The sequence below is a fragment of the Caretta caretta genome, chromosome 1, assembly GCF_965140235.1.
Source record: "Caretta caretta isolate rCarCar2 chromosome 1, rCarCar1.hap1, whole genome shotgun sequence".
Classification (NCBI taxonomy): Eukaryota; Metazoa; Chordata; order Testudines; family Cheloniidae; genus Caretta; species Caretta caretta.
The window spans coordinates 250,211,363-250,222,511 of record NC_134206.1 but is presented as its reverse complement, the minus strand read 5'-3'; the positions used below and the strand labels follow the sequence as shown (position 1 = coordinate 250,222,511).

Below are 11,149 nucleotides of genomic sequence, written 5' to 3'. Positions count from 1 at the left end.
TTTTGAGCAGGGGGTTGGACTAGATGACCTCCTGAGGTCCCTTCCAATCCTGATATTCTATGATTCTACCTAAGTCCTGACCTGGGAAGGGGGGAGGGTTTCTAAGGATGAGAGTGGGGTGTTATCAAGCAGTTTGAAATTTTTTTACACACACTGATCCCTTTGCTATCTGAAGGCATGTTGTCACCACTGGAAACATTACCGTGGCACAGCAACGGCACTGAAACTGCGCTTCTGTGTCGCAGACACAACAGCGATGGGAGGGGTTCTGCCGACGCTCTTGTAAATCCACCTCTCCAAGAGGCGGTCGCTGTTTTGGTGGAAGAATTATTCTGTTGACCGAATGCTGACTAGACTACACTGGGGCTTAGGTCAGCTTAACTATGTCTCTCAGGTGAACCTAAGTTTTAGGTGTAGATTAGGCCTGATTTATTTATAGGACACCCCACACAGCACCACTGTATGTGACCATCTCCCACATATTCCTAGATGAAGGCTATGTCTACACTACAGATGTTACAGTGGCAAAGCTGTACCACTGCACAGAGGCGCCAACTTCCCCTCTACCCCATGGGTGCTCGACCCCCACCCACCCTGGCCCCATCCCTGGCCGCCCCTGCACCACCCTCACCCCGCCCCAATTCCACCCCCTTACCCCAAGTCCCCACCTCTGCCCCGCTTTTTTACCACTTCCTCTTCCTCTGAGCATGCCACGTCCTCACTCCTCCCCTCCCTCCCGGAAAGTCCTAAGCGCCACCAAACAGCTGTAGGCGGCGAGTGGGAAGTGCTGGGAGGGGGAGGAGTGGAGACACGGCACCCTCGGGGGAGGAGGCGGCGAGGACGGGATGGGAGGTGGGGGAGCTTGGCTGCTGGTGGGTGCAGAACACCCGCTAATTTTTCCCTGTGAGTGCTGCAGCCCCGCAGCACCCACGGAGTTGGTGCTTATGGCAGTGCAGCTGCACTGCTATAAGGTCTCCCTTATGGCCGCTCTATGCTGGCGGGGGAGAGCTCTCCCGTCAGCCATGAGCAGCTGTAGCTATGTCGTCAGGAGAGCATCTCCTGCCAACATAGTGCTGTCCACAGTGCTTTTGTCGGTGAAATTTATGTTGGTTAGAAGGGTGTTTTTTCACACCCCTGACTGACAAGAGTGGTGGTGTAGACATAGCCTTATCCTTGCAACAACCTGGTGAGATAGGGAAGTATTATCCCCATTTTACAGATGAAGATCTGAGGTACAGAGAGATTAAGTGATTTGCCCAAGGTCACACAGAAAGTCTGTGGCAGAACTAGGAGTAGAACCCAGCTCTCCCAAGTCCTAGCACAGAGCCACAATTGCAAGGCCATCTTTAGGGATCAAGCCTTGGCTGCAACATGACAATCTCTCAAGTATTTGTTAGAGTAGGCTATTGCATGCTATGTAATCAAAAAGGCCCCAATTCTGCATACGCTTAATTCTTCGACATCTTCATTCAGTGAAATCAGTAGACCTACTCACATGAATGAAGTTATCTACATGTTTAAGTAGTTAAAAGACTGGGGCCTATTTTAGAAGAACCTGCCAGACTCCACAGGAAATGTTGCTGCTCTAGATAAACAATACATGATGGAGCACATCGCATATATCTACCTACCCGCTTGAGTGTGACGGCAATTTGGTCTCCAACACCATCTCTGATGGGGTGCCAGTTATGGTGGTTTTGCGACACTTGTGCACTAGGAACTGGTCTGAGACTACTCACTTCCTTTTTACAGGCCACCACAGGGGGTGAAGGGCACACAGGGGGGTGAGGGTGGTTATATGGTGCGGAGCAGGTTTATTTAAAGAATATCTCATGCTTTTATAAAAGGGCATTTTAAAATTTTCTCCTAGAAATCATTCTGCAGGTACATGAGATTTTTTTTCCTGCAGATTTTTCTTTTATACTAAGGATTTTACATCAGGATTTCTGATTTAAAGTTCAGCTTCTCTTCTTGCTTTTGAGCTACATGAAAATATATTTAAGTAACTATAAAAATTAAATAATGCAACTACAATCCTTCATTTGTGCCTCAAAGCCTTTCCATAGCAACCAGCTATAATGTCACAGCGGGTTATGATTTTGGTTCAGAATTAAGCATCATGAGAAAGAAGAAACTGTGAAAAATTCTGTTTTTGTCACCCACCTCATAAAAAACAAGGGAATAGAAGTAACAAGCACATAAGCAGAGATGATGTGCTTATTACTCTAAAATTCAAACTTCTCAGTGAAGTTCTTTAAAAATTCAAACTAAAATGTAACAATGTGAATACCCCTGTGATCAAAGTAAAGCATGTTACGTACTTTTTTCATCAAGGTCTTAACTGAGACTTGAAAAGCACATTGCACCAGCTTTCAAAGAATAAAAAAGATTTTTGGGAGAAAGCACGACCTTCCCACATCCCCACTACCCTAGACACATTTAATTTACAACCTCCTATTTGTGCTGTAAATTGATCTTGTTTATTTACCTAGCCATCCCCAGATGTAATCTGCTTCCACTAGTGGTACTGGAGTCATTTACATCAGCCGGTACATCCAATGCATGTGGCACTGGATCCCTGTTCTCTCACAACAAAGCAGCTTTGCACCTCATTAAAGCATGAAGCAGTTCATGGTATCAGTAGGAAATTCTCAGTCTAAAAGGCAGTTTTTGTTTGGTTTTGAATCAGATGAACGGATATGTCAAATTGGAAATGTTGTACATTTTTAATATTTCCTTTATGCCTAGTTGTTAGCCCTAAATAGAACTATGTATCCAGCACCCTAATTTGGAGACAGAAATGTTCAGCAAACTATGTCACTTGGAAAAAACAATGTCTTTGTCACTGCATGAGTAGGGACTGGTAAGCTAGCCAGCACAGACCTGAATATCGGATCAAGAGGCTGAACAGGCTGTTTCTCCCAGGAGTCTGTGCTGTCATGTGCAAGAAGCCAGCTGTGATTCCTGTAGTCAGTAACCTAATGGTACATTAAATCCTCACAGGCTGGTTTACTTATTTTAGAAACTCAGAGCTAAGAGATCAGAGACTACATATGTCTACATACTGTACTGACCACTAAGCCAATGGGAATGACTCCTTCATAGGTAAAGAAAAAGAATAATTTGGGGGTGCTTTACAATTTGATTACCCTGCTACTGGATGGAATCCCTAACCTGTTTGAGAGCCAGAAAGACCATGTCACCCTCTAGTGGCTAAATAGTGCATCACAAACTATAGATAGTATGATCATGCCACACGGTAGTGGTTCCAGCCTACAAAGAACATAAGCCCTACTACCACTCCAGAAATCTGTTATCACTTGGGGGTATAACAGTACTTACCTAACAGGGGAGTAGTGAGGTTTCATTAGCTTTGGCCCTGTGGAGTGCTGGGGCGCAGGGCTCTTTTGTCAGCATCTTGTCAGCATCGGAGCCTAAGTGCCTAACTCAGGCTTTGTGGATTGCAGTGTTGCTCCTGTGATTTTGCAGCACCTAAGTGTCTTTGTGGATCTGGGTCCAATTCCTCAGGTGAAAGATACTAGGTAAGTGCAAATTATTTTCACCTACCTTTTCCTGGACATTTACAGCAGTGTGTATCGACACATTAATTCAAATGGTTCAAAGAGACACGGGATTGAGTACAAGAAAGGAATAAAAATGAATGGCCCAAGTGAATGGAGGCAAATACAGGACAAAACAGACTATCAGCACCTCCAGTTTCTTTTCACCATACATGATGGCAATATAGGTAATTAACAAAATGACTAAAAATGTTACCTCCTCTAAGTGATAAATCTGAGGAATGTAGGTAGCAATAGGCTACTTATTAACCAAATCAGAGAGGAGGATGCTAGACTAGCTAGTTGCGGTTCACTAAAGGATGGACCTGTGAACTTGATATTCTAAAGAGGAGTATTTACCGGGGACTTAAGAAGAACAAAGCTGCAAGCCTAAATTTGTGTATCCAGGAGACTCTGACAGATCACAGTCAAGGAGTGGATCTCTTGCTTTGAATCTTGGCTCCTATTACTGCACTGGGACTACACCAAAAAGTTAGCTATTGTATTCGTTTAAGTCCTTGGCCTGAAGAGTCTAGCAGAGTTTATTTCTGCAAGGCAGAAGCCCAAGCTGCTGTCCTCTCACTGGTCTGAAGCAGGGGAACCAGTTTCTCCTTCAGGCAGTTAAGAGAGGGAGCAACAGAACTGGAATGCAGGATAAGTCCAGTACCTTCACCTCCTTCCTTAGAGCAAGATTCCGCCAGCCCTACTCACACTGATTCCATAGACTTCAACAGGACTACTCAAAGGTAAGGGATTACTCAGCGTGAGTAAGGGTGGCAGATCTGGGCCCTGTGTGTGTTAAGGGGTCACTGAATTGTGATTGTCCTGATTTATTGTCCCTGCGTTGTGTTATGCTCTGCAGCTTTATCACCTTGGCTCTGGAAATGCCAATGTTCAGGCCACACACACAAGCTTAACTCTCTCCCCTTGTGCAGGAACCTGCTTAGGATACAAATATACCAAGGGTATTCTCAAGTACACCATACTGTCATACAGTTTTCTACAGCCTCACAAACATCCACCTTGTGGAGGTCCTCATTCACTGTGCATCTTGTACACAAACAGCTTTCATTGGATCCTGCTGGTCTGGCATGCAGAGCAGTCAACGGCCCTACAAAACACTACTCATGTCTACGCTTCTATAAAAATACTGATATCTCATGTAAGGAAAAGCTTCTTGCAATGCATATATGCGGAAGGATAGAGTTAAAGGTGAACATGTAACCTTATCTTAGGCAGGTCCTGATTTTTGAGTGCACACCCAGGCAGCCTAATATTCTTTTTAACAATTTTTTGGTGGCACTAATATGTCCGAGTTTCATTTACTTTGGATCCACTAGGGGCCATTGCTTTCGTCCTGTTTAAATTAGGTGCTAACTGCACTCATAGTTACTCGGGTGCCTATTTCCAAGCCCTTGGGGGCATATAATATGTGGACTTTTAATCACCTGCCAGGTCTAGGGGGAAAGACTTTAAGCTGTGTTCTCTATGTCTATTGTTAAGGGGATGGTTTATAACATATTCATCACACTTCTAATTGTACTTTGAGTCTGCAGGGACAAAGTGTTCCCTATCCCCGGCACTTCTAAGGAGAAGTATAAATCAGAGTGAGGATTTGACTTACTCTTCTACAGCCGTGTTCCAGGACCTACAAAAGGCTGTTTTGTTAATTTGATCTCCCCACATAGGCTTGCTTGCCAGGGCTTTGGAAGAAGAGAGAGGAGCTTTGACCTCAAATAAGGATTCAGTCTCTGGGAAATGAGGGGAGGGGAGGGGAGGGGAGGGGAGGAGTGGAAAGGACAGCACAAGAAAATTCAGAAAACGCTGAAGATAAGAAATGTGGAGGGCAGTCAGAGAGCCTTGATATCTTTGAATTCTCCAAGATAGAGACACAGAACCTGTTCCATTTGGATAAGCAAAAAAGCTGCAGGGGTTCAGTCTAGGCTAGACTTATATAATATTTTAAGCAATAAAGGATTTGAGGGGAGAGAGACACCTCCTTTGACTGGATTAATTTACAAGTTAAAGGTGATCTGCATAAGAAAAAATTGGCGTGTGCCCTTTTTACTTCTTTATGAGGGATAAAGAATACCTGAAACATTTTAACAAACCCCTGTCTATCCCCACCCCGAAAAGAAAAGTGAGGCGTAGAGAAGGTTCTACTTGTCTTTTACATTAGAAAGTCAGGTCCTGTCTAGCTGGAAGACTCTATGGTGACTGGAGAATTATTGAAATGGTGACATCACAAGGGAGGAAGCTGAAAGGGATTTTTAATTCAGCTGCTTAAATCTTGGGTTTTTGTAGCACCTTTTTTACCTCAGTGAATAATTAACATTGTGGAGAAAGGAAATCTTTGTTACAATTCAATACGCTGCCCCTTCAGCGAAGATGTGAGAGCTATTAATACACGTCTATTGAGACTTCCAACAGGACTTCAAGCAAAAACAGAGTTGATATTCCAAGTGGGGACGGAAGGCGGAAAACCCTTTAAAAAAAATGCTGGCCTTCTTTATACAGCATAAAACAGCAGAAAGAACAACAACAAAAGTCATCTGCAGGATCACACTTGAACATTTCCAAAGCACTTTGAAAATGTAGAACACTGTATAGTGCTAAGTATTCTCACCTCAGTCACTCGCCTCAGGCTGGGCAAGACTAGGTCTTCAGATGGTTCTGATAGAGTTTTATAAACTTACTGCTTCTTGACCTTGCTTCTGAACAGAATTCACCCCAATCTTCTCCAGTACAGTATGCATTTCCGTAACTCTGAAACCAAAAGAGCTGTGCATCCCACCAAACTATCTCCCTCATTCATTTTAATATTGAACTAACCGTAAATATTTTGGCCTCCTGTTCTGATATTCTTCTTCTCACGATTAGGAGGGCAAATACTGGAAGGTGTTTGAAATAGAGCACCACGGGAGTACCCTAAGTGTTAGGAGACTTCTCCATGTTTTGAGCTGTCTATGATGGGGGGACAGCTAGGATGGCTCTCTCTTTGAATATTAACGGCACTTTTGATACCGTGGAGCATTTACTTACTTTGAGGTTTATAGATGCTTTGCATTTGGCTGCAGCTTTCTTAAATGGGTGCAGACATCTTACAAGTGACCCAAGGCAGTGGTTGACACTAATTATTATGCAGACATACTTAATTCTGAGTTGGGCCACTCAGCTCTCCCTAAAAAGAAAAGGAGGACTTGTGGCACCTTAGAGACTAACCAATTTATTTGAGCATGAGCTTTCGTGAGCTACAGCTCACTTCATCGGATGCATCTGATGAAGTGAGCTGTAGCTCACGAAAGCTTATGCTCAAATGAATTGGTTAGTCTCTAAGGTGCCACAAGTCCTCCTTTTCTTTTTGCGAATACAGACTAACACGGCTGTTACTCTGAAATCAGCTCTCCCTGTAAGTATTCACACTCACCATGGTGACCTTAACAGAAGGAACACCACACAGGGGATACTGGTAAGCAGACGTATAGTGCTAGTGCTCTGAAGGTTTGGTTTTTCTGTCTTCTCTTGAACAGCCTATCGCAGCATTAATGTCCATCCTAAAGGACTTCAGGTTTAGGACTAATTTAATCAGATCAGAAACACTGCATATTTAACAGGGTAGTAGGGTCAAGAATGATCAGGAAAGCCTTCCATTTGGACTAGCTAAAGCAGACCAAACACACCGGGGTGACAATTCTTTTCCAGCCACCTGATGTGTACAAGTCATATTATTCCATCTCTGCTCCAGCAGATTCAGGTTGTGCACATGAGAGAGCAAGTTTCTCTTGGAGAAGTGTTGGGGCAGGATTATGGTGGGGAGCCAGTCCATTCTTGGTCTTCAGGAGGAGGGAATGATAGCTAACAGCAGCCTCCCTTTCTCGTGATCCTGCTGGTGGGAAGGGAACAGGAGGGGAGAAAGATCACTACCAACAACTTTCCTGCACACCCAAAAGATCTGTGCACTGGTACCAAAGAACCTGGTAGCCTATGCCACCTCATGTGCATCTTGCCTATTGTTTTGATAGGGATGGGCAGGGATTAGAAGATTGAAAGAAAGCGATATTAAATATCTTTTAATATCTTGGATATTAAATCCTTTACGCCTTGCACAGATATGCTGTTTGATGGATTCTCTGCAAAGTCTGGTGTTAATGACGTACCACGTCCAGGCTTATGACTGAAAATACAGGATTTGGAATTTGCCACCTCGAGGTTTGTTTTGTTGCTTTTAATCTGGAGCTGCTGGGAGTAGTAGCTGAACAGAGTCCCCAGGGGCCTTACATGTGTGCTTAGGGCTTGTGTGTCAGCTGTGAATTGCAAAGCACAGGTCATGTTACAAAGTAAACACCTTCAAGGCACTGGCCTGGAATGTGTCAAAAAAACAATAGAAATAATTTGATTATTAAACACTTCAGGTGCTGAAGAGAATCAGCAAGTCACTGCTGTCCTGCTATCTGACCTGGAACAACAAATACCATTTCTGGCATTCAGCTGTATTACAGTGCAAATGAGGAAGCTGCAGTCTATGGACTTGTCTGTTCTGGGGAATTGCCCTGATTTCAACCTTCATGGGCCAGATGCCAATGTAGCTGCACCAAGGCAAACTCATAGCACAGACAGGCAAAGCCACTATTAGCACCAGCACAATGTAACTGCAGTGGAATTGGGGCAAATCTCCAGTGTTGGCAAGACCCCAGTCATGGGCTACAGGGACACTTGTTCTAGAAGTAAAATAGTGACTCCAGTTATCATTCCGCCAGCTCGCACTTCTGCTACTTCTCAACTCTTAGGTGCACTGAACAGCTCTGCTGTTTGGAGACTGGCTTTTGGCGCTGCAAGCTTAAGGCTCCGTCTGCCCCACACAAACCACAACGATCAGCAGTGCTGTTAAATGCAATTGCTGTCTAAGCAGGATCTAAAATAGTTTGGCCTGGCCTGCATTGAGGAGGCCTAACAATGTTATAACATAGGGGTTCAGAAACTACCTTCTAGCCCAAGGAAACTTTGGACAGAGCGTGCAGGAAGGGTTAAAAGTCCAGTTCTAAAACAATTTGGGCCCTTCCACACTGGGCTGAACCATTTTACATCATACTTGGGTAACAACCAACTGATTGTTACACTTAGTTTGTATAGTATAGATGGGGCCCAGAGTCTTTCCTCTTGCACATTTCTCTCAGTGAACCCCTGGGCCATTTCAGCAGAGGAGGCCTGGAGGAAGCTCCCTTCAGAGTCCCATTGGGAATTAAATGCCTACGCACTTAAGAAAACTTTACTAGGCACCTATCTGCAACTTTAGTGCACCTAAATACCTTCAAAAGCTAGCCATTAATCTGTTTCCCATGTGTAGAATGGAACCATAATGCTTCCTATCTCGTGTATTTAGATTCTAAATTCTTCAGGGACAAGCTCTTCTGTGTGCACTATAAAGCCTAGCACAATGGGGCCCGCCATCTCAGAGGGGTCCTGTAGGCACTGCTGGAATACAAATAATCAAAGAACATAGATCAGATGGGAACCTACAAGGTCAGTCACCCTACTTCAAATCACTTTGATACAGTGTTATTGCTAAGGTAGGCAGTCTAATACATTCACTCCTAAAGTCTTGTCTTTTTTTTTTTTCCCCTGAGACACTGGTTTTTCTGCTTGCTTAATAGAGGAAACCATCTGAGCTAAAATAGCATCCTTAACTGCAAAATAGCAGCAGAGTAAGCATCTTAATAGTATCAAAGGGAGGCCAGGAACTACCATACAGGAAAGAGCAAGAGGAATTCTATTGAGACAAGGCCAGGAGTTTCTTTCCCTGGTTTGGTGGAGACCCAGAGACTTTTTGTGGCAATCTTAGCTGGAATATTCCCACAGTCCCACTTCCTTCTGTGGTATTCCAAACCCACTGAAACTACAAGGTGCTTGAGGTCTTGTAGAGAATTTGCTCACAAGGTAATGGGTGCTGCAAATTATAATCCCTGCTCTGACATTGTCTCTGTTTGTGGCCTTGTGCAAATCACTTAGACTTTATCTGTAGAATGAAGATAGCACTTTTTGTTGGATTGTTAGGTATTATTAGTTTTTATTATCCTAATCTACCTGCCTTACAGGGGTGTTGGGAGTATCAGTTAATGTAAAATCTGTAAAATGCTTTGAAAATAAAACATGCTTTGTTAATATGTAAATACATTTATTCAGTGTCAATAACCAAAAAGGCACTTGGACATTCTACTAAATATAACCAATAGTTAAAAAGCATAAAACAGACCCAAATCCCAATCCCAGCCCATCCCCTAATCTGCAGAGAAGGGTAAATGGAAAGGAAATAGAAGAGGTTAAATGACTATGGATAAACTCTCTTGGAGTGGAGGACATCGGCCAGATAAACTACCAACATACTGCATAACATTAGGGAAAGCAGAGGGAAATTTTAGTCAGGACTCCAGGGAAAAACCTTTCTCTTACAAAAAATGCCCCACAATCTTTATTAGTCACACAGAGTAGACAGTATTTTGGTTTTCATGTCTCATCCTCCAAAAGACTCTCCCACAGTAATCTGCAAGGACCTCAATGTATTTACCTCAGAGAATGAAGGGGTTGAGTCAATCCAGCCAGGATTAGATTTTGAGAAGCCGAGGAATTTCAGACCTGATGCTTCGAGCATTCAGCTATCCCTTTCAAAAAATAAATTGTTACTATTCATCCAACTCAGTTTCTACGGTGATGAGCACCATAGAAATTGCCTACAAGTAGAATAAATACATACTCATTGGATTGCAAGCCTGAAGAGTGGCTGCCTCCACAGATAATTTGGCATGTTACTAATGCTCTTAAGGACATTAATGGGAGGGAGAAATCTCTGGATTTGTGTTGTAAACTTCACTCCTGAAGATTATCAGAAGGGAATTTCTCAAAACTGTCATCCCAAACTGTACAAACAGAGCAAGTTAACAAACTAACCATTTTGGGGTGGGAAGATTCAATTATTTACTCCAACCTGAACAAAATTGTTATAATAAAAGAGCAATTAGATTAATTATTAACCATCAACAAGCAATAGACCTAGGGAGAGCATAAATACCCATCAGACATTGAGTATTCATGGCCATCAGTACCTGACTCAATATCCCAACTTGACTAGAGTTTTACTATCAAAGAATCATAGCCAGAGATGACAAACCACACAGTACAGTGCCTCTATGCCATCAGCCCACTCCCAGCTACCTGAGGCATTAAAACCCGCCAGAATAATAGGTTTGAAAGTCTGGAGAATGGATTTTTCCATACTAAGAAATACAGCATTGAAAAATACACTTTAATTTAAAGTGTAGAACTTTTCAAAGACAAGAGCCAAGTTTAAAAAAACAAACAAACAAATACATTCCTTTCACTCCCACAGCCATTTATAACTATAAGGCCTGATTCTGCCCCTTTGAATGAATTGTGAAGCTCACATTGGCTCCAGTGATAGAGGAGCAGAGCAATAGGCCCTGACTGTGCAATTGGATCGGAGTTGGCATATTGTACCACACACATAAATCCTCACTGGAATCAATGAAGCGTCACATGGACACAAAGGTCATCCATATGGATCAGGCCCTAGACTA

General features: G+C 43.2%; 1 long non-coding RNA gene across 2 annotated transcripts in view; it reads left to right on the top strand.

The window, feature by feature from the left end:
• The first annotated feature begins 3,926 nt into the window (after positions 1-3,926).
• Positions 3,927-11,149, top strand: part of LOC142070028 (uncharacterized) — a 41,975-nt gene continuing 34,752 nt past the window's right edge. Inside the window, exon 1 of one of the 2 annotated variants that reach the window (XR_012665998.1) lies at positions 3,927-4,306. This is a non-coding gene — a long non-coding RNA (uncharacterized LOC142070028). Of the gene's footprint in view, positions 4,307-7,703; positions 7,770-11,149 lie in introns of those variants that run through there. The other variant, XR_012665999.1, reaches the window with a different exon arrangement.